Consider the following 20,822-nt stretch of genomic DNA (forward strand, 5'->3'; position numbering starts at 1 on the left):
GGCTGGAGCAGCGGGAGGAGTTCCGATTGACCGGATCACATTCATGATCTCAGGCAATGGCGATGGCGACTATCTCAGGGCTTTGTTTGCCTCCCCAGCCTCCATGTCACTACTTCCCATCAAGTCCACAGACTCTCCCTCAGGGAACTACCCTGTCCTCTCAACACGTGCCCTGAACGACCCACCCTCAGCTCCAGGGCCGGATTCTGATTGGCCTAAGCCGTGGGTCTATCCTATCTTGCTGGATACAGTGATTCGTTCAGGAAATGGCACATGACCCAGTTCAGACCACTGAAAGGCGAGGAGATGTTTGCTGGGGTTTCTGGGAAAGAGGAGCTGTCCCTCTCTTCAGAGGGAGGTCCCGGAAGCGACTGGCTCTTTTCTTCTGGTCGCTGCAGAGTGAGGGTGTGATGGGCCAGCAAGGACGGCAACAGTCGAGGAGAGAGGAGAGAATGCCAGAGAGATGGAGCCCAAACCTGAACCCAGGATCAAAGGGCAACTGGGTAGCACTCGCTCTGGAGTTCTCGGTCGGCTGCACCGCTGACTTGCCAAATTTGCCTAAGCCCGTTTGTTGGTGTTTGCAGGTCCTAACTGATGCGGTGCCATTTTTCAAGTACAGAATTGGATAAGGGTTGGAGACAGGGAGCATCCAGCAGGTGCAAGCACTTCTGTGGGTCCAGTCCCTTTCCTTCTGATTCTGTCTCCGTGTACACTTATCACAGATCAGGGTCTTGCCCTGGAAAACATCTCCCGACCCCTCTTGCTGGCCTGGCACCTGCACAGTAAGTCCTGGTCGTGCAGCCTGAGTGTCAGGAACCCTGGGCTCTGTCCCAACCCTGTCTGCTGTCTGGCTGTGGGACCTGGGCTGATTTGTGCCCACTCTCTGGGCTAAATTTGTGATTCATCCACCAGCCCATAGACTGTGAACTCCCCGAGGGAAAGGGCGATATCCAACCCATCCATGTGGCCCCCAAGCCCAGGACAGGCCTGGCATACAGCAGGTGTCCATGGAGCTGTTGACCAGTGTGGGAGTGGCACCTTCCTGCTCTAACCTCCCAGGATCAGGGCCATTCATGATGCTGACAGGGACAGCTGCAATTCCTTCTGTCCACCCCAACAGCCTCCTAGAGGCCCCGGCCCGATGCTAGAGCAGCAGGAAATCTCACAGGAAGAGATTTCACATGGAGGCTTTGAGGCAGAGGCCTCAGTTCGCACACAGCCTCTATCTCTGTTGAAGGTTCACTGAGCCACAATTAGACTACAGGGTGAGGAAAATCCCCCAAAGCCTCAACCCTTTCTTTACTCTCCAGCTGTAGCTGACCTGGGCAAGATTTGAAACTCCTTAGTTCATTGGTGTCTGCGGCAGGGATGAAGGAGGAAGAGCAATGATGAGGAGCCCATGTTACAAGACAAGAATCAAAAAGAGAAACAAGGCTGGGCAAGGTGGCTCACGCCTGTAGTCCCAGCACTTTGGGAGGCCGAGGCGGGCGGATCACTTGAGGTCAGGAGTTTGAGACCAGCCTGGCCAACATGGCAAAACCCTGTCTCTATTAAAAATACAAAAATTAGCCAGACATGGTGGTGCGCACCTGTAGTCCCAGCTACTCTGGAGGCTAAGGCAGGCGAATCACTTGAACCTAGGAGGCAAAAGTTGCAGTGAGCCGAGATCATGCCACTGCACTCCAGCCTGGAAGACAGAGGGAGACTCTGTCAAAAAAGGAAAGAAAGAAAGAAAGAGAGAGAAGGAAGGAAGGAAGGAGAAAGAGAGAGAGAGGAAGGAAGGAAGGGGAGAGAGAGACAAAAAGAAAGAGAAAGAAAGAGAGAGAGAAAGAAAGGAGAGAGAGAAAAAAAGGAAGGAAGGAGAGACAGAGAAAGAAAAAAGAAAAAGAAAGAGAGAGAAAGGAAAAAGAAAAGAAATGGGTCGGGCAAGGTGGCTCATGCCTGTAATCCCAGCACTTTGGGAGGCCAAGGCGGGCGGATTATGAGGTCAGGGGTTCGAGATCAGCCTGGCCAACATGGTGAAACCACATCTGTACTAAAAATACAAAAATTAGCTAGACATGGTGGCAGATGCCTGTAATCCCAGCTACTCAGGAGGCTGAGGCAGGAGAATCATTTGAACCTGGGAGGCAGAGGTTGCAGTGAGCCGAGATTGCACTATTGTACCACAGCTTGGGTGACAGGGTGAGACTCTATCTCAAAAAAAGAAAAGAAACAAATCCATGGTGTTCAGCTAATGTTTATTCCTTAACAGCAGAGCCACTCCTCTGCCCTATTGGGTGGCATGGGCTGAACCTCAGATTATTCAGAGGATGAGGACCTGTGTGTCTGTATTCACAGGCAGGAGCAGAGAAGGTGGGGTGGAAAGACCCACTTTCTCCCATGGGGAGAGGGTTCAGTCTAAAGAGAACTGGAGGTGGGTCAGGGGCTCAAAGCGACCCTGTTGTTATGTGTAGGGAGTTTGGGAGGGGAGAGTAAATCTTGTGTGACATGTGAGGGTGGGCAGGGATGAAAATAGAGGAGGAAAACGAGGAAGTGGTGGATGATGATCGGAAAAAGTTAGGAGCCAGAACATAAAACGTTGAATTCCAAGTTAAGGATCTTGGCCTTCACTCTGTGGGCAGTGTACCTCACACCACACACCCCAGAAGAATTTTGGCAGTGTGCCCAGAGATACATGAAGCCATAAGATGGGTATAGGACATCCTCCCTCTGTGTGGAAAATGCCCATTATTTTATATTTTATATTAAAACAATCATGGATATATCACAGAGGGCAAAATATGCATGGCTTTGAAAGATTAGATTGGAGAATTCAAAGAACCTATGAGCCTGTGGCTGGAGTAGACAAAGCCCTGTCTGGATGCAGACCTCTCAGTAACCTGGGTGTCCCCATATCCTAATGCTATTAGCAGGAAGCTCCCAGTTTCTCCTTCCCAAACTTATCAAAATGGAACCTCAGCCTCCTCCATTACTGGGAGGGAAGAAATTGGGGGCAGGGGTAGGGGGCTGTCCATGGTGCTAAAACTGAATTAACCCATTTCCACAGATGAGCTCTGACCTTAAAGTTTCTATTCTGTCTTCACCTTCTGGAAGCTAGATGAAGGAGGGTGGCTCGGGGAGACCCCAGGAAGCTGAGTACTCCAAGGGCTAAGGAAGTAATAATCCTCAGGGCAAGGTAGGGCTGGAGAGTAGAGAGAGGACCTAGAGGAACAAGATTAGGACAATTATCATGTGTAGCATTCACAGGTCCTAGGAAAAATATTTTCTTGAGTTTGGAGACTATCTCTGCTTCCTAAGAACCATTCGATGTTCTTGAAGTGAGCCCTGAAAATGGTCCCTTAGGAAAATAGTCTCCAGGACCTCCTCTTTGTGTGTGTGTGTGTGTGTGTGTGTGTGTGTGTGTGTGTGTGTGTGTATCTGTGTGTGTAGTTACTTCTGTATGCATGTGTGCGGCTGACTATGCATGTAATAGACTCTGTGTGTGATAATGCATAGCTCATATTAAAACAACTGGCATCTCATAATTCAATTCCTCAGGAGGAAAAATCTAGAACAAATATTTAGCTGGTATTTTATCCCAATTCAAAAATGTGTACATCCTGAGTTGTCTCATCTCCACCCACAGCCCTGTAGTCACAACCACCCAGGTAGCATCTGCTAAGAAGAGAAAGCTCCAGTCTCCAAGTGCAGGGGTGGGGGTGACTATCTTGGAGGGGGCTGAGGGGAAAGCCTGCAAGGATTTCACAGTTCCAGGGAGATGGAAAGCCTGCAGCTCAGCACAGCCAACCTGGGCTTGCAGACATGGTCTCTAGCCAAACTTCTTGTCTGGCCCATCATGACTAAAGGGAAGGGGCCCGCACCCCAGGTGTCTATACCCATCCGTCTAGGGCTGCTCTGTTCCCCAGTCTTGCTGGGCCTTACAGGCCTGGGAATATCCAGCCTTCAGACATGGTGTTAGCCAACTCAGAGCTTTGGCTGCAGGCAGAGCTGGGTTGGAGTCCAGGCTCCACTACTCACCCATTGTGGGACTGAGGGCATGTTGTTTCCACTGCTGCACCTCATTTGCTGTCGACCCCAGTGAGTGCCCCAGTGTGGCTGCCACACAGTCAGTGCTCCCTCACTGTGGAGCGCCCTCTCTGTCTCCATAACAGGAGACATGACAGTTATTTGCTCATGGGTTCTCCATGTACATTTCTTCCTGAGTGATCTATTGACATGAAATTGGCCTTCAGCTTTTTTTTTTTTTTTTTTTTTTTGAGACGGAGTCTCGCTGTATCCCCCAGGCTGGAGTCCAATGGTGTGATCTCGGCTCACTGCAACCTCTGCTTCCTAGGTTCAAGTGATTCTCCTACCTTAGCCTCCTGAGTAGCTGGAATTACAGGTGCCCACCACCACACCTGGCTAATTTTTGTATTTTTAGTAGAGATGGGGTTTCACCATGTTGGCCAGGCTGGTCTTGAACTCCTGATCTCAGGTGATCCACCCACCTCGGCCTCCCAAAGTGCTGGGATTACAGGTGTGAGCCACTGCGCCCGGCCTCAGCTTCTTATATATTTATCAATTTAGCCACCATTAATACATAAACTGTTGTCCTCACAGTAAAATTTGTTAACTGCATTCCTTTGCATGTGTGATTTGGGCTTCTGTGCCTCTTCAGACTTCTCTCAACTTGGACAAATCCATCTGCTCCTCCGCATGAACAAGCCCTCTTATCTTCCAGTGGGATGGGTTTTCCAGACTCTCCCAGAACACACACATTTGTAGATTTACAGCTCCTTTTCCCACTTCTGCTGCCACTCTAGCTACTGCATATTGAGGACTTGCTCCTGGCCAGGTATAGCACTGAATGCTTTGCCAAGATTATCTCTAAGAAATGGGCACCATTCTTATCCCCATTTTACAGATGTGAAAACTGAAGTTTAGAACAGTTGAATGATTAGCCCAAAGTCCCCCAAATACTGAGTGGTGGAGCCAGCCTTTGATTTTAGATTTTTCCGATTCTAGAGCCCACAATTTCTGCTTGCATTTTGTACCATAGAATGGAAACAGTCCTCCTCCAAATGTTCCGCTGTCTCCTTCTCTTTGTCTTTCTCTTCCTCCTCATCCTCTCCCACCTCCTCCTTTTCTTCTCACTCTCCTCTTCTTCCTCCCCATTCCTCTGTAAACCTCTTCTTTCTCTCTTTCCCTTCCCCAGATATTTGCCCCCAGCCCAGCACTGCCAAATCTTTGTAGCCAGGATGTTTAAGAGCTGAGATTCCATGTCACCTGTGGGGACAGCAAGGGGAATATGGCTTCAGAGACACCCCTACATTATGGGAGGAAGGATGCCCAAGGCCTCCAGACTTACAACCCACCCTGAGGCCCCTCCCCTGGCTCAGAGCTTTGTGCCTGGAAAAAGACACGTTGGTTTCTCCTTCACTTCTAGCAGCTAAGCTGAGGGACCATTCCTGTCCTCAGCATCCCGTCACTGCAGGTGTGTGGGTGACGATAACACTGTTCCCAGGTTTACTTTCACAGAGTGTGCCAATGAGTTTCTCCTGGACCTCACGTGATCCTCACATCATCCTGGGAAGTGGAGCATTATGCCCCTTGAATGGGGAAACTCAGGTCACACAAGAAGGTAGGGGCAGAACCAGCATCAGATCCCAGAGTCTCTCATTCCCAGGTCAGTGTCTGTAACAAAAGGGCAGGCCCAACCTGTGAGTCGGTCACGATGTCAGTTGTTTTAGTTTTTATTTCAGCACGAGTCTCACCTGCCTGCTCTTCAGAGCCTTGGGAGAGGGTGGGGCCAGAGCTGTCTGGATTCAGCTCAGGGCCCCAGGTCTGCCACTGGCTGAGTGTGTGTGACCTTGGGCAAGTGCTCCTTTGCCTCAGTTTGCCACAGGCCTGTTTTCTCATCTGTAAAATGGTCTTTTATGGGACCAGGGCGCTGAGTTTGACTCCCCGGCAATCTGTGCTCGGAGCATCCTGTTCCCCAGGGGCTTCAGGGCTGGATGTGGCCTGTACGGCCGCTTGGCTCTGCAGCAGCTGCTTCACTTCCTCAGCCAGGATCTTAATTCCTCCTGCTGGAAACTGGGTCCATGCGTTTGGCTTGAATACATTGATTTGTCAAAATTACCATTTCCTGGGGCTGCTCACATCGGAAGCTTCAGGTGGTTCTTTCATGTGCTTCAGAAAGCACCCCAGAGTCCAGCTGGGACAAATCCATCCCTCCAAAGCGGTATCTGCTGGAACGCAGCACTGAATTATGTCGCATTATAACAGCATTTCACTCGGTTCCTATGAACCTTTATTTAGCCAGAGCCAGAATCTCCTGCCGAGAAGCCCACTCCCCTGTCTGGGGACTTTTCCTGGCCTGGACCAGGCAAACTGCGTCATAGCAGGTAGGACGGGGGAGTGAAGGAGTTGATGGTGGGACTAGGGGAGAGCTTAAGAAAGGTGGAGGATCTGAATAGTCCTTGAAGAGAAGGGACTCTGGGCTAGGCGTGGGTGGGCAGGGATAGGCCCCCTTGATGGAGAGGAGAAGGCAGGTTTGACAGGACCACATCCATGTGGAGACAGTTCTCTCTGCAGGGCTGGTCACCCACCGTGGGTGGCCCTGGAGACTCCTATCCCCTTCATCCATTCCTTTTCTCACTCATTCAGTAAACATTTCTTGGCCACTGATGTGCCAGGGTGACGTGCCAGGTTAAGGGGACACAGAGGTGGGGAAGAGCTTGCTTTTATCTCAGGGACTCACAGTCTGGAACAAGAGACAGCAACTCTGTGTCAAGAAACAATAACAGGCATCAGGGAACAGGAGAGGGAGCAGTTAACTCCCTCCAGGGTTAGGGGGACAGGGGTGTGTCTCAGGGTGGCTGCCCCAAAGGGTGCTCTTTTTGAAGCACATGGATGAACCACCTGCTGCTTCCAATGTGAGCAACCCCAGGAAATGGTAATTTCAACAGCTTGCCCTGAGTCAAGGGCCCCAGTGCTGATAGTTTATCTGAGAGGGGATCCCTCTCAGATAAAGTGTGGAAATGGAGCGACTAAGTGGGGAAAAGAGAAAAGTCAGTGAAGCGTGAACTAAGCAGTGGGTTACAGCGACGGCAGCTTCGGGGCTCAGTCCCACTGGGGAGCCTCTGAGGCCTGCATGGAAGACGCCTCAGAGTCCACTCTCATGACTCAAGGGGCAGTGGGCACTGTTCACCACCTCTCGAGGCATTAACTCCTCCTGTCCCCTGTACTCCTAGCTGACACCTGCCACACAGACAAGCAAGTTCTCCAGGTGCCAGAGAAAGAGAGAAAGAGATACAGGCATTTGAGGCGGGAAGCTGTCAGCATGCTCAGAACTGTCTGTAGCTGCAGAACTCAGAGTGCCAAGGGGAGGGGGACACCAACCACATCTGTTACAGCAGCTTAGGAAAGCTGACATCTGAGCTGGGTTTGAAGGTGAGTAGGAGGTTTGCAGCTGGAGCAAGCAGGGTGAGTGGCTCATCTGGGCAGTACGAACAGTATGTGGATGGGAGGGGAAGAAATGAAAGTGGCTCGAGGGGCCAGAAGATTTCAAGAAAGGAATTTATTTTAAAATTAAATATGGGGGAGATTGAGCAGGCTTCATGCAGGGAAGTCAGGGGTGCTGACAAATGCCGGGGGAAGTGGGGACAGAGAGAGAGAACTCAATAGGGACAATGTCCCACAAAGGCAGAAAGGAATCAGTCCGGAAGGTGGAAACGGATTGGCCCTCAACCAGAGGAGAGAGCCTGTCCTAAGATGGTTAAGAGTCCTCTTCCCAAGCAGGCTGAGAACAGGTTCAGGAGAGAAGGGAGTATTTGAGGAAATCAGGTCACTATTGGGAGTGAAAGAGTTGATGGTGGGACTAGGGGAGAACTTAAGAAAGGTGGAGGATCTGAATAGTCCTTGAAGGGAAGGGAGGTCGGAGCAGATGACAGGGAGTTGGCAGAAACGATGGGCGATGCTGGAGCCCACTGACGTTGGCAATCACCCCTTGGCGATGTTTCCAGTACTCACTGAGTGCAGTTTTCTCAGCAGCTTCCCAGCAGCTCAGAACAGGAGTTGACAAAGCAGATGGCTGCATTGGCAAGTGGCTGGGGGTTGGTAAGGCAGGGAGGCGAGAGGAGAATGTCAGCCACCTGCAGGCACAGAATTCCTTGGGGAAGGTTTCACTGGCTTTCCATTGCCTTCCTACCCTTGGACCTGGGAGAAGAATGGGGAAGGGTTGAAAAGACCAGGGCTGGGGGTTTCAGTGCCTAGGCTCTTATCCAAGCTCTGCTGCTCACTTTCTGTGTGACCCTGGGCAAGCCACCTCCCCTTGTGAGACCTCTCTTTCTATACCTATTAATTCAGGACTTCTCATCCTCAGCACTACTGACATTGCAGGCCAGATAATTTCTTGTTGGGGGGGTCGGGGGGGCTGTCCCATGTATTGTAGGATATTTAGCAGCATCGCTGGCCTCTATCCACAGATTCAGTAGCATAACCACATTGTGATAACCAAATGGTCCCTGGGAAGCAAAATTGCCCCCAGTTAAGAAGCACTGTATTAATCAGAATAACAATAATATAATTGGAATGATAATGTAAGTGGAATAATAATGATAAGATCTATCCAGCCAACCCATAAGAAGAAGGGTTGTCATAAGGATCACAGAACATCATGGAAATTGAGGTGGGGAGAAAGCCTTTGCAGGTCATTAGAGCAGCTTGGATGGAAGTAGGCATCTGACACAACTTCTCCTCACTTTCCCCGCCTGTAAAGGACATAGGTTAGAAGCTGAGCTGGGCCTAGAACCCAGGCATCCTGATTCCCAGCTCCAGGCTTTGGCCTTTCTGCAAGGCATGCTGGGAAGATGCCACATCCTCATCTTCCCCATGTTCGCACAGAAACTGGGACTTTCCAAGACGGATCTGAAAGAGGCAGAGGTGAAGAGACAGGCCAAGAGAAGAACAAGGGGGAGGCCATATCTTCATCTCAAATCTGATTGAGATGGAGGCAGCAAGGAGGCCAGATGCCAAGGTGGAGAGTATGTGAATAGAGACCATTCAGAAGACAGAGACCACACCAGTAACCTGAACATGGAAAATGTAATCTAAAGAACTGTTCATGAGGCTGGGCGCGGTGGCTCACGCCTGTAATCTCAGCACTTTGGGAGGCCAAGGCAGGTGGATCACCTGAGGTCAGGAGCTCAAGACCAGCCTGACCAATATGGTGAAACCCCGTCTCTACTAAAAATACAAAAATTAGCTGGGCATGGTGGTGTGCGCCTGTGGTCCCAGCTACTGGGGAGGCTGAGACAGGAGAATTGCTTGAACCTGAGAGGCAGAGATTACAGTGAGCCAAGATCACGCCACTGCACTCCAGCCTGGGCAACAGAGAGAGACTCCATCTCAAAAAACAAAACAAACAAACAAAAAAAAAAACAAAGAAATGTCATCCGTCTCTATAGCCTTTCAATACCCCTCCACTGCCCTCTATTGACAGAGATTAACATTGCACCAGCCTGCAAACAAATGTTTATAGGGTCCAGCTCCAGTAACACAAAGCAGGACACAGAAGGGTGGACTTGAGAAACAATTGGTGGAACCATCACAGTCCTTGCCTTTGACTAATCAGCTTCCATATATATCTACTACACACCTTTAAACTTCCATTCACAACAAGGCAACTCTGTGTTTCCACCTAAGGAGATGCAGTTATCCCTTGTACACATAAGGAAGTTCCCACCCTTGCCTCAAAATAAGGAGATACATAGTTCCAACATCATTCACCCCTTGCTGGCTATATGAACTACTCCTCAAAATCAGCACAGTCACACTGAATATTCTGTTTCCTAAAGGCCATATGGTAAAGTTAACCTCCAATAACTGGTATATAAATAACAATGGGGAGAACACATGGACACAAAGAAGGGAACAACAGACACCCAGGCCTGCTTGAGGGTGGAGGCTGGGAGGAGGGTAAGGATCAAAAAACTACCTATTGGGTACCATGCTTATTACCTGGGTGACAAAATAATCTGTACACCAAATCCCTGCGACATATAATTTACCCATGTAACAAACCTGCACACGTATCCCCTGAACCTGAAATAATAGTTGGAAAGAAAAATAGGCCAGGCACAGTGGCTCACGCCTGTAATCCCAGCACTTTGGGAGGCCAAGGCGGGTGGATCACGAGGTCAGGAGATCGAGACCATCCTGGCTAACACAGTGAAACCCTATCTCTACTAAAAATACAAAAAATTAGCCCGGCGTGGTGGCACATGCCTGTAGTCCCAGCTACTTGGGAGGCCGAGGCAGGAGAATCGCTTGAACCTGGGAGGCAGAGGTTGCAGTGAGCCGAGATCGCACCATTGCACTCCAGCCTGGGCGACAGAGCGAGACTCTGTCTCAAAAAAAAAGAAAAAGAATAATACCAACGGGAAGAAGGGGAAGGAAACAACATAATCATAAATGTATACACGTAACAATAAATGAGAAAATATGCAAAGCTACTCTAGTCCTCATTTCTGTAACTGACCACAAGGCCATAGTTTATATCTATGATTTCCTTCCACTACCCATTCCGAATCTCCCCTACCCTCAACCAGAACCTCAGCTAGTTGGGGTTTTTTTTACCAGGAAGAGTAAGTCAAAACGTCATTCTTGAATGATATGAGCCCTCAATTATCCTGCCTTTTCTGGATTGATGAAGTTCTCCATTAACCTTTACAGCTGGGCATGGAAGTACTGAGAGGCACCCCCGCAGAATCCCCTGAGTTCCAGACATAGCCCTCCTGTCCCCATTGTGTAGAAGCAATCCAATTTTTCCTTGGAAACCAGGATCAATCATTCCATCCAAAAGAGTAACCCTTTTATCGGCCTGTTTGATAGGTGACGTAAGAACCCCAAATGGCTAGAGGCAGTCTCATCCTTCCATTCATTGGAACCAATGTTGTATCCTCTAGGATTCCCCCCATCCTTGCCTTAGGAACAAAGATATCCAAGCCAGCAGAGCTCAAATTTGCAAAGACAAGAAGCAAACATTCTCCAAGTGGGTGATTAAGAATAATGAGAGGAGCCTGTACCAGTTGTAATTTATTGCTTCTGAGTTCCAAATCCACCCCTCATGGCCTGCTTGTGAAACTAGAACATTTTCTCTTGCAAGCTGGCATGGTGTTGATTTTGTCAATAGATGGCACTGGCAGGATGTTGGACACTCTGATTCCAGAGTACTTGGCTTCCTCTTGCATTCGGTGGTGTGCAGGACACTCAGTAGAGCACACCGCTGGTGATAGCAGCAGCCCTCCCATATCTGGCTTCTCAAAGGCAGGATCTATAGAAGCCCCAGCTCACTTCCACTCACCTTCCCAAAAATGGCTTACTATCCTCCCACCCCAAATACTCTGAGAAACTCTTGGCAGCCAGTGCTCCAGCTGGCTTCCCAGCAAGTTCAACAGAAACCCTCACAGGCAGCTTCTGAATTTCATCAGCATCTCAGCAGGCATGCCCACTAACCTTGGCCCACCATAAGACCATCTCTGGGCTGACAATCCAGTGAAATTTTCTGCCATCCAATAGGCTGCAAGTACACCCTCCTGAAGGGTCTGAATCCCAGCTGTGGAGAGGATCCTCTCTTCCTTCTAAGTTTTGGGCCTTGTACATTCTCCTTCACTTTAGTGGTACTCTTTAGAGTTCTCTTTTATTCCCCCTTAGTTAATCTCACATGTTTTCTGTATCTTGATTGAAAATTGACTGACATAGAACCACTCCCACTTCCACCCCTGATTAATGGACCCAGGTATTCTAACAACGAGGAAGGTAGCACTATACAATGGTGTCTGATTCAAAGCATATATTGCATCCTTTCAGGGAATGTCTCCCAAGTGGTGCCATAGCTGAGCCTTCAGTAAGCCATTCCATCTTTTAATTAGACCGTTCACTTCTAGGTGATGAGTGATGTGGTAAGACCAGTTAATTCCATGGGAATCAGCCCACTTTTGCATTTCCTTTGTTGTGAAATGAGTTCCTTGGGAAGAGGCAATTCTGTGTACTATACCATGATGGTGGGTGAGACATTCTATGAGTACATAGATGGTGGCAGGGACAAAAGAATCACAGGCAGGGACATAAAATATATCTCCAGATAATGATTCTATTTCAATAAGGAAGAATCTATGCCCCCTACATGATGGGAGACATACAATGAAATCAAGATGAAACCTGGTAGATGACCAGTCTATCCAGGGAATGGTGCCATATTATGGGCTCATGTTGGTCTCTTCCGTCAGAAGATTGAGCACCCAGCAGTGGCAGTATCCAAAGAAGTCCTCAGGAAAGGGATGTTCATCTTTTTAAGCCCAGGCATATCTTCCATCCCTGCCACTACAGCCACTTTACTCATGGACCCATTGGACAAGCATAGGGACAGAGGAATAAAGAGGTTAACTGATCATCACAAAGCATGTCATATTGCTCACCTACTTATTGAAAGCCTCCTCTGCAGTGGATGCCCTTTAGCAAACATTCACATGGGACACAAATCACAGTCTATGCCCATTCTGAGAAGCCCATCCACATGACTCTTCTGCAGAATTCCCCCTCATCAATCTTCCAATCCTGTTTCTTCCAAGTCTCTGACCAACCAACCAAACCATACCATTAACAACGCTCATAAATCAGTGTAGAGCCATACTTCTGGCCATCTCTTATTCCAGAATGGACAACCAAATATACTGCTTAAAAGATTTTCCCTCACCACTGTATTTCAAGGTCACCCTAATGGGGCTGTGATACCTCAGTCTTCTGTTTTGGTTGGTATATCGGACAGCACCATCTGTAAACCAGGCTTGAGTTTTCATTGTTCAGCAACTGGTCATAAGGAGCTCCCCAAGAAGCCATAGGCATGATTTGAGGGGGACAAGGCAATGAGGCAGGAGTTGATGATAAAGGAGTTTGAACTACTAATTCATACAACTTACTCATACCTTCCAGACTTGCCCAAGTGAGGTCTCTTTAATATCATTCTCATTTGATGATAGATTGCTGCCACACAAAGCTAACCTTATAACTAGTTGCGTCAACAGAATCTCAATTAGGAATCTTAGGCTGCATGGTCACTTGATGTCCCAATTAGGCACCCAGTCTCTACCACAGTCCAATAGCAAGCTAGAAGCTGTTTCTGAGGAGGAAAAAAGTGGTGTCTGAATAAACAGGAATAGATTTACTTTAGAATCCTAAAAGTTTGCATTGTGATTCCCCTTTAGGGGCTTAGCTGTGATTCCATACAGCATCCCTACCTGCTATGGACAATTTGAGAATCACTGGATCTACTGGATCATCCAAGTGGTAGAAAAACTTTTTCTGAAGCCTCAATTTGCTGCAGAACCTCCTTGACTCAAGACTGGAAGCCTTATGGAAATTTTTGCTCATGAGTCAAAGTTACACACGCAAATGTGACACGTTGCCTCTAAAATCCAAAATGCCTACCAAGTGCTGTGCCTCTTTTTTAGCAGTAGGTAATGTGCAGCAACTTGACTTTCACCTTGGAGAGACATATCAACATGTTCCAGACCACTGAACCTCAGAAACTACCGAGACGGCAGACCTCTGAAATTTTGTGGGATTTATTTCCCACCCTGACATTCACATATGTTGTACTTGCTACTGCCTGTTCATCAGGCATAATCAGCTCATCATCAATGTAGTACACCAGTGCAATGCTTTGTAGAATGTCAAAATGATCATATTATCTGTAGACTATAAAATAGGAGAAAGCAAGAGAAATTGACTTGGTTCTGAGGCAAGACTGTGAATGTGTACTGTTGGCCCTTCCAGGTAAAAGCAAACTGTTTTTGACAGCCCTCACTAATTGGTACAGAGAAAAATGCAGTAGATGGGTCAACAGCTACATACCAAAGTGGTATACTGAGTTGCTCCAGTAAAGATGCTCTATCTGGGGCAGCAGCTGCAATTGGAGTTACCACCTAATGAAATATACAATAATATAGTCATTCTCCAAAACCCTTCCAACCTCTGCATAGGTCGAATAGGCAAGTTAAATGGGGATGGGATAGGAATCACCACCCCTGCATATTTCAAGGCTTCATGAATCTCTGAAATTTCCCTGGGTATATGGAAGTGCTTCCAGTTTGCTATCATGGCAAAGAGAGGAAGTTCCAGAAACTTCTATTTAGGCCCTTTCTTCCATGATGGATCTCATTCCATAAGACAAAGACCCAAAATGGGGTCTCTTCCAGTGAGAGTATGCCAATTTCACTTATACATTCAGAAACTGGGGGAATGACCAACTGAACACATTTGGGCTAAATATCTATCACCTGATGATCTAAGTCAAGACTTTGAGTGGTGGACCACAGTGGCATTTTGCACCCCCAGGAATTATCATAAATTCAGAGTCAATGTCTAGTAATCCCCCAAAGGACTGGGTACTTTCTTTCCCCAAATGCAGTCATTCTAGTAAGTGGCCACAGGTCCCCTTGGAGAAGGCTTGGAGAAAGTTTTTTTTTAATTCTTTTTATTTCAAATGTTTTGGGGGCACAAGTAGTTTTTGGTTACATGGATAAGTTCCTTAGTGGTGATTTCTGAGATTTTAGTGCACCCATCACTCAAGTAGTGTACACACACCCAATATGTAGTCTTTTATCCCCCGCACCCCCCAAACCTTCCCCACTGAGTCCCCAAAGTCCATTATATCATTCTTACGCCTTTGTATCCTCATAACTTAGCTCCCACTTATAAGTGAGAACATACAATATTTGGTTTTCCATTCCTGAGTTACTTCACTTAGAATAAGGCAGGCATGGAGGAAGATTTATGGTATATACTTATAGCACTACTGCAAGAATCTTCTTCAAAGGGTCTGGCATCCTCCTAAATCAAGACGCTCTGATCTGTGAATTGCTTTAGGTCTAGAAACCGGATGAGAAGCCGTAACTCCAACATAGTCATTCAAGTCAGGTTTTGGGCACCAGTGCTAGAGTTGTGTTTGTTCATTTGTTTTTCTGTTATACAGATCAAGCAATGCTTTAGTAGGCTATCTGTCTATTTCCTTTCTAGGAACAAAGTGGCCAATCAGTCACCACCAAAGATCCCTATGGGCCAAGGCATTCTAATTACAGGCACATCCATGCTGCCCTTTATGGTACATCACCCATATTGTCTTTAGCTATTAAGCAATCCCACTTAGCCTCTGCAGCTCCAGGATGCTATCATCCCCATGAAATCAAGAAGTTCACAGGAATGATAGCATAATCTATGGTAATAACTGGACTATGAAGGTGAATGTCCACAGAGTTTCTTAAGGATGAAGGTTCTCCTCTCAATAACATATTTCTCAGTGCCTTAGTTAAGAAGGTGTCTTCTGAGAATTTTCATGGAACATAGTTTGCAGGGGTGGTTGTGCAGGTCACACATGATATATTCACTCCAACGTCCTATCTCCTTAAGCCTTTGGATTCCCTCTTCCACATTATGCCATGGAACCTCTGGCATTTCAATTTCATTAAATGTAAGCCACCTTCAAATCCAAGTTTCAGTCAACCAACTGAGTAAACTGTTAGATCCAACTTCAGCTGCACAACTTAACACATTAAATACCAAATCCACATCCATGAATTCAGAATTATTACCTTCCACCCTTAGAATCAGCTCCCATATATATTCCCTGAATTATGTAAAATCTTGCCATTAGCAAAATCTTGCCTTTCTTCTGTTGCGTTGCCTCCTTCTGCATCACAGTGAGTACCTGTCCCCTTGGAGCATGCTGAGATTTGACCCTAGTTAAGGATCTAGTGGTAACAAAGGGTGCTTGTGGCATCTCCTGAGGATAATGGTCATGCTGTCTCAAGGCATCTGCCCCATACGAGGTTATCTCCACGTTTTCAAACAAAGGAAAACTAACCTCCTCAGATACAAGAGGGGAAGATATTTCCATTGGCAAGGGAGGCTCAGAGGGCCTCAGGGAATCAGGATTCTCCATTTCATCTGAGTCCAACCAGATGTCCCTATTCCAAGTTTCAAGATCACATTCTTCCCTGATTTATACCCAAACTTTCACATGAAAAACTTGTGATGCTATAAATTTAACTGACATTTAAATTCTGCCACCCACACAATTAAATTTTATGTTTGGTTTTGAGCAATATCAGCCCTGTGGCTACATGAAATATGAGATTCTTTTATGGATGACATGGAAGCTCTGTGGTTCTCAAACTATGATTTGAGCTGAGAATTAAATAACCTTGACTTGTCTTTTTTTTTTTCTAGTAAGTGCTCCAGTGCATGCAAGATTCATCCCACACCATAGTCCTTGCGGGCATCATTACTGGTGTAATCATGGTCAGGTGCAGGAGTCACCTGAGTTCTCAAGACACTTGCTCCAGTTGGCATTGTACCAAAATCCATTACAGGTGATAGTAACATTATGGTGCCATTATGCTGTAGATTACAAGCATCCCATTCCCACTGGCAAGGAACTCAGCATTGTGCTCAAGCCCAAAGGCACAATGAAACCTATCAAAATCTCATCTTTGCGGGTCTGTCACCTGGGACCATTCCTGCTCTCAATTCCTTATCAATTAGGATCCAGTCAGGAGACAGAGCTCACACCCATAATCTGAACATGGAAATTTTAATATAAAGAATTATTATCTAACAAAGGATAGTTAATTACTAAAAAGGGTAAAAGAACACTTTATGAGACCCAGAAGCAGCAAGGGCAAAAAAGTAGCTACTGTTTCTAGGCTGAGGGAAAGTGAATAATGAAGGAACTAGGGCCTCAGAAGAAGGTCCTCCCCCTGACACAGACCTCCTCTACGAGGGAGTGATGACCATGAGAACATGCAGCCTCCAGTGGCTAAGAAACCTGCCAGGGAAAGTAAGCTGGCTCAGTCTGTGGACATGGCCATCTTTGTGGGAACCTGATCCCACAAGGGTTCAGGCTGGTGTCAAGTGTGAGTAGGGCTGGTCTATAGAATCGATGTCCAGGTGGAGAGAGTGAAGCCTGATGGTTCTTTTCTGTTATACAGAAAAGACGTTTGGAGCTGGTCCACACAGGCCACTGAGGTGATAGCACTGGGCCTTGGCTCCTGTGCTGAGGAAACAAAAAGATGGAAGGAGGACCAGAACCTGGAAGGGAAGTGCCTTCCCGCTGCTATCACCTTACAGTGTCCCTCTAGCGCCCTCTCCTGACAAAGCCTAACATTGCTCCAGCTGGCACAAGAGAACTGTTCACAGGGTCCAGCTCCAGTATTACAAAGCAGGGCAACGAAGGATGTATTTGGAGCTCAGAGACAATAAATTAAGAACGGTCATGGGGGAGAGAGGCAGACATGGAAGGGAGCAAAGGGTTGATTGGGGAAGAGGCTAGAAGGGGAAGAGTTGCTATGCCTTTTGTAGGGAAAGGAGCATGCATGGGCTGGAGCCCTGGGGAGCAATCCCAGCCCTCTTCAAAGAGAGAATGCAGTCACAGAATAAACACAGCTCAAGAAAGCCACATTGTTCCACTTTCAAATGAATAGAAAATAAAATTCCTGGACAGGTTCCCTCTTCCCACTTCTGGGAGTAAGTAGGGAGTGGGTTGAGATACATTTCATTTTTCTTCAAAAGGCTTTCTCAGCTCCTGCTGACTCAGGCCACCTCCACTCTCTGCAGATTCAAGACATTCAATTGTCCAGTCACTGGCTTTTGCTGCAGGCCTACTAGATGCCCAGCCCTGAGCCCTGTTTGACTGTGGGCCTCAGCTAAGCCTGTTTGCGGCTGTGGCTGAGCCTAGCTTGAGTGAGTGTTGAGAGGGCAGACTGGTTCACAGACAAGAGAAACTTCCAGCAGTTAATGTGGTTCAGGTTTAGATCTTCCAGTATTTCTCCAATGATTATAAGAGCAATGGTTTGGAGTCAAGTGACATGGCTTCTAATTCTGTCTTGGCTCTTTTCTAGCTGTGTAGCCTTCAGCAATTCACCCCATCTCTCTGAGCCTATTCCCTCATATATCAAATGGTTTTGGTAACATCTGTCTCTCAGGATTTCTGGGAAGATTAGGGACAATGTCCACATTAGATATAATGCAAGGACCTGCCAAAGTACGTACAGAGGCCCATCAGACCAAAGCTCAGACTACACCCAAGATTTCATCAGGCTCAGAAAGCAGATGCTTAGGCCAGTGGCCTGGGCACTAATGAGCAATGCCAGCCCCACTGTCTCTGAGGGATGTTGAGCCCATTGCTCTTCAAACAGGGACGCATTAAGAGAATAAACACAGCCCAAAACAGCCACATTATTCACTTTGAAATGAACAGAAAATGACATTTCTGGTCAGGGTCCCTCTTCCCATCCCAGGGAGAGAGTAGGAGGTGAGCTTAGACGCGTTTCCTTTTTCTTGAAAGGCGTTCTCAGCTCCTGCGCTCACGCTGACTCAGGCCACCCTCACGGTGAGAATGCAGCAGACTAGGATGATCAGGCACTGTTTCAAGCCGGCCCTGGGCCTGGAGAGGCTGTTGATGGTGAGGCACAGTGGAGATGAGCCCAGCTAGAGCAGGGTTGGGAGAGCAGCCTGGCTGAGGGTTGAGAGCAGCCTCAAGCAGCTGGTGTGGCATACACTGGCTGTTGTTGCTGAGTTTGCAAGAGCACCGGCTTTGGAGTCAATCCCAAGTTCTAGTCCAGAGACTGAATCTTTTCTAGCTGTGACATTGAGAGCTCTGCCCTCATTTCTCTGAGCTTCAGCTTTCTTGCCTGCCAAACGGGCTTGGTGATACCCACCTCTCAGGATGCTGGGGAGATTAGGAACAATGTCTGTATTAGGGACAATGCGCAGAAGTCACTATTGTAATCACCAGGACCAGCCAGGGTGGGGGTACAAGCCCATCAGACTAAAGTCAGTGTAAAGCCACCAGCCTGATGCTTAGGCCAATGGCCTGGGCCCCACTGAGCAATGTCAGCCTCATTGTCTGAGGGATGTTGAACCCGATGCTGTCCTACTTAGAATGAGCTCCTAGAAAGCACCTAGTTCTGCCTCCTCATGGACAAATCAGGAGACTGAGCCCCAGATGTTTGCTCAATGCCACACAGCATGGTGGTAGCTGAGCCAGCATTGGAACCCAGCCTCATGACATCAAGCCATGTGGTCATCCAAGGACTAAAAATTATGTGCTTATTAAGAGTATAGGCTTTGGAGCCAGACAGACCTGAGCTCCAGTCCCAGCTCGCAACTTTCATTCATTCAACAAACACTCATTGAGTTCCTGTCATGTGCCAGGCACCATGCCCAGTGCAAGGGACACCAGGAGGACAAGATCTACATGGCCCTGGCCTCTCACTGCTCACAGTCTGGTGGGAACAAATATCCAGTGAATGAACAAGCTCATCACCCACTGTGAGAAAGCAGTGAGGCACAGACACAGGACGGGCCCTGAAAGAGACAGGGACAGTGGGTGCTGGAGGGCCACTCAGGGCATTCAGGGAGGGCATCTCAGGAAGGGGACATCTGATCTGGGAACTGGACACCAGGCAGGAGCCAGGTATGCAGGACTGGAGAAGGGTGTCCATGCAAAGAGCTCAGAATGATGGGGGAAGAACAGCCTGGAGTGCGCAGGAGCGTTCAGGAGGGACGTGGACAGAGAGGGTGGAGCCAGGACAGGTGGGCCTCAGAGGTCATGGTCAGGAGCACAGTGCTCATGCACACAGCAGCAGGAGGCCCTGGAGGCTTTGAGCAGGGGAATGATGGGGTCTGGCCTGTTTTCTCAAAGGATCACATTGGTTGCTTTTGTTTGTGTGACCTTGTTGGCTCTCTGACCTGGGGCAAGTTGCTTAAGCTCTCTAAGCCTCAGTGTCCTCGTCTGTAAAATGGCGATGATCACAGTACCCACCTCACAGGTGGAACTGGAGACTGACACATGACAGTCTACAGAGAGCACTGAGCAATGTGCATTTCAGTGCCGAATAAAGCTTTGCTTTCTCACATCCCCATGTCCAAAGCCCTCATCCTCTACCAGCTGGCCATTCGTTGCCTGACTTGAACCTGTTGATCCTGCCTATGCAATGACTCCATTATTTCTGCACTGCCCTTAGCCATGGGGGTGTTGAGGCCAAAGCTCATTAAGCTCCTGTCCATCAGAGGTCACCAGGGGGAGGTCCATGGAGCCCAGGGAGAGAGAGTAGCCAGGCCGCACTCCCAGTGAGGGCCTTGCAAGTGGCGTTGGCATCCATCAATGTCACGGCTCCATCTCCTGGGTGCCTGGGATATATAATGCATCCCAATCAGGGGCTGAGAGAGGTTGTGTGAAGTAATCATTGCTTTCGCTGACTCCTACGGCCAGATTTATTATGGTATAAAGAAACAACTTAGCTTCTGGCAGTAACAGGCAGCTGGCCTAGCTGCACTTGTAGAAATCTTATTTGCTGGGGCCTGGGTGGCTGGAGGTTTCTACCCACACCTGCTCAGCCAGAGGCCCTGGACAGAACCCAGCTGGACCATTCATCTTCCTGTGCTCCAGGCCACCTTGTCTGAGAGGCCGCCACCTCTGACACGTTTCACAGCATTTGAAAAGCAGTGCTTAGGCCACAAATTCCCCATCTGGTGTTACACCAAGGGGATCCTCAGGCTTTTGACCCCAGGGAGGCCACAGAGCAGAGCAGTTAAAGGTCAGGTGTTGGAGTCAGCCTAAACATGGGTTCAAGTCCCTGCTCTGCCATATATTGGCCAGGTGACCTTGGGTGAGTAAACTCACTTCCCTGAGCCTCCATGTCTTGTCTCTAAAATGGAGGGGTAGGAATCCCCGCTTTAAAGAGCTGCTGTATGGAGTAAGGAAGAGCTAAAGGGTGTAG

The 20,822-nt window shown here is 48.1% G+C and overlaps 1 long non-coding RNA gene across 1 annotated transcript; it reads left to right on the plus strand.

Annotated features, from left to right (window-relative positions):
- Positions 1 to 353: 353 nt before the first annotated feature.
- LOC103888626 (uncharacterized) lies at positions 354 to 19,958 on the plus strand. The gene is made up of 3 exons (XR_653057.3): positions 354 to 782; positions 16,270 to 16,412; positions 18,386 to 19,958. It is a non-coding gene; the product is annotated as an uncharacterized LOC103888626 (long non-coding RNA).
- Positions 19,959 to 20,822: the final 864 nt, after the last annotated feature.

Source organism: Pongo abelii, chromosome 1 (genome assembly GCF_028885655.2).
Source record: "Pongo abelii isolate AG06213 chromosome 1, NHGRI_mPonAbe1-v2.0_pri, whole genome shotgun sequence".
NCBI lineage: Eukaryota > Metazoa > Chordata > Mammalia > Primates > Hominidae > Pongo > Pongo abelii.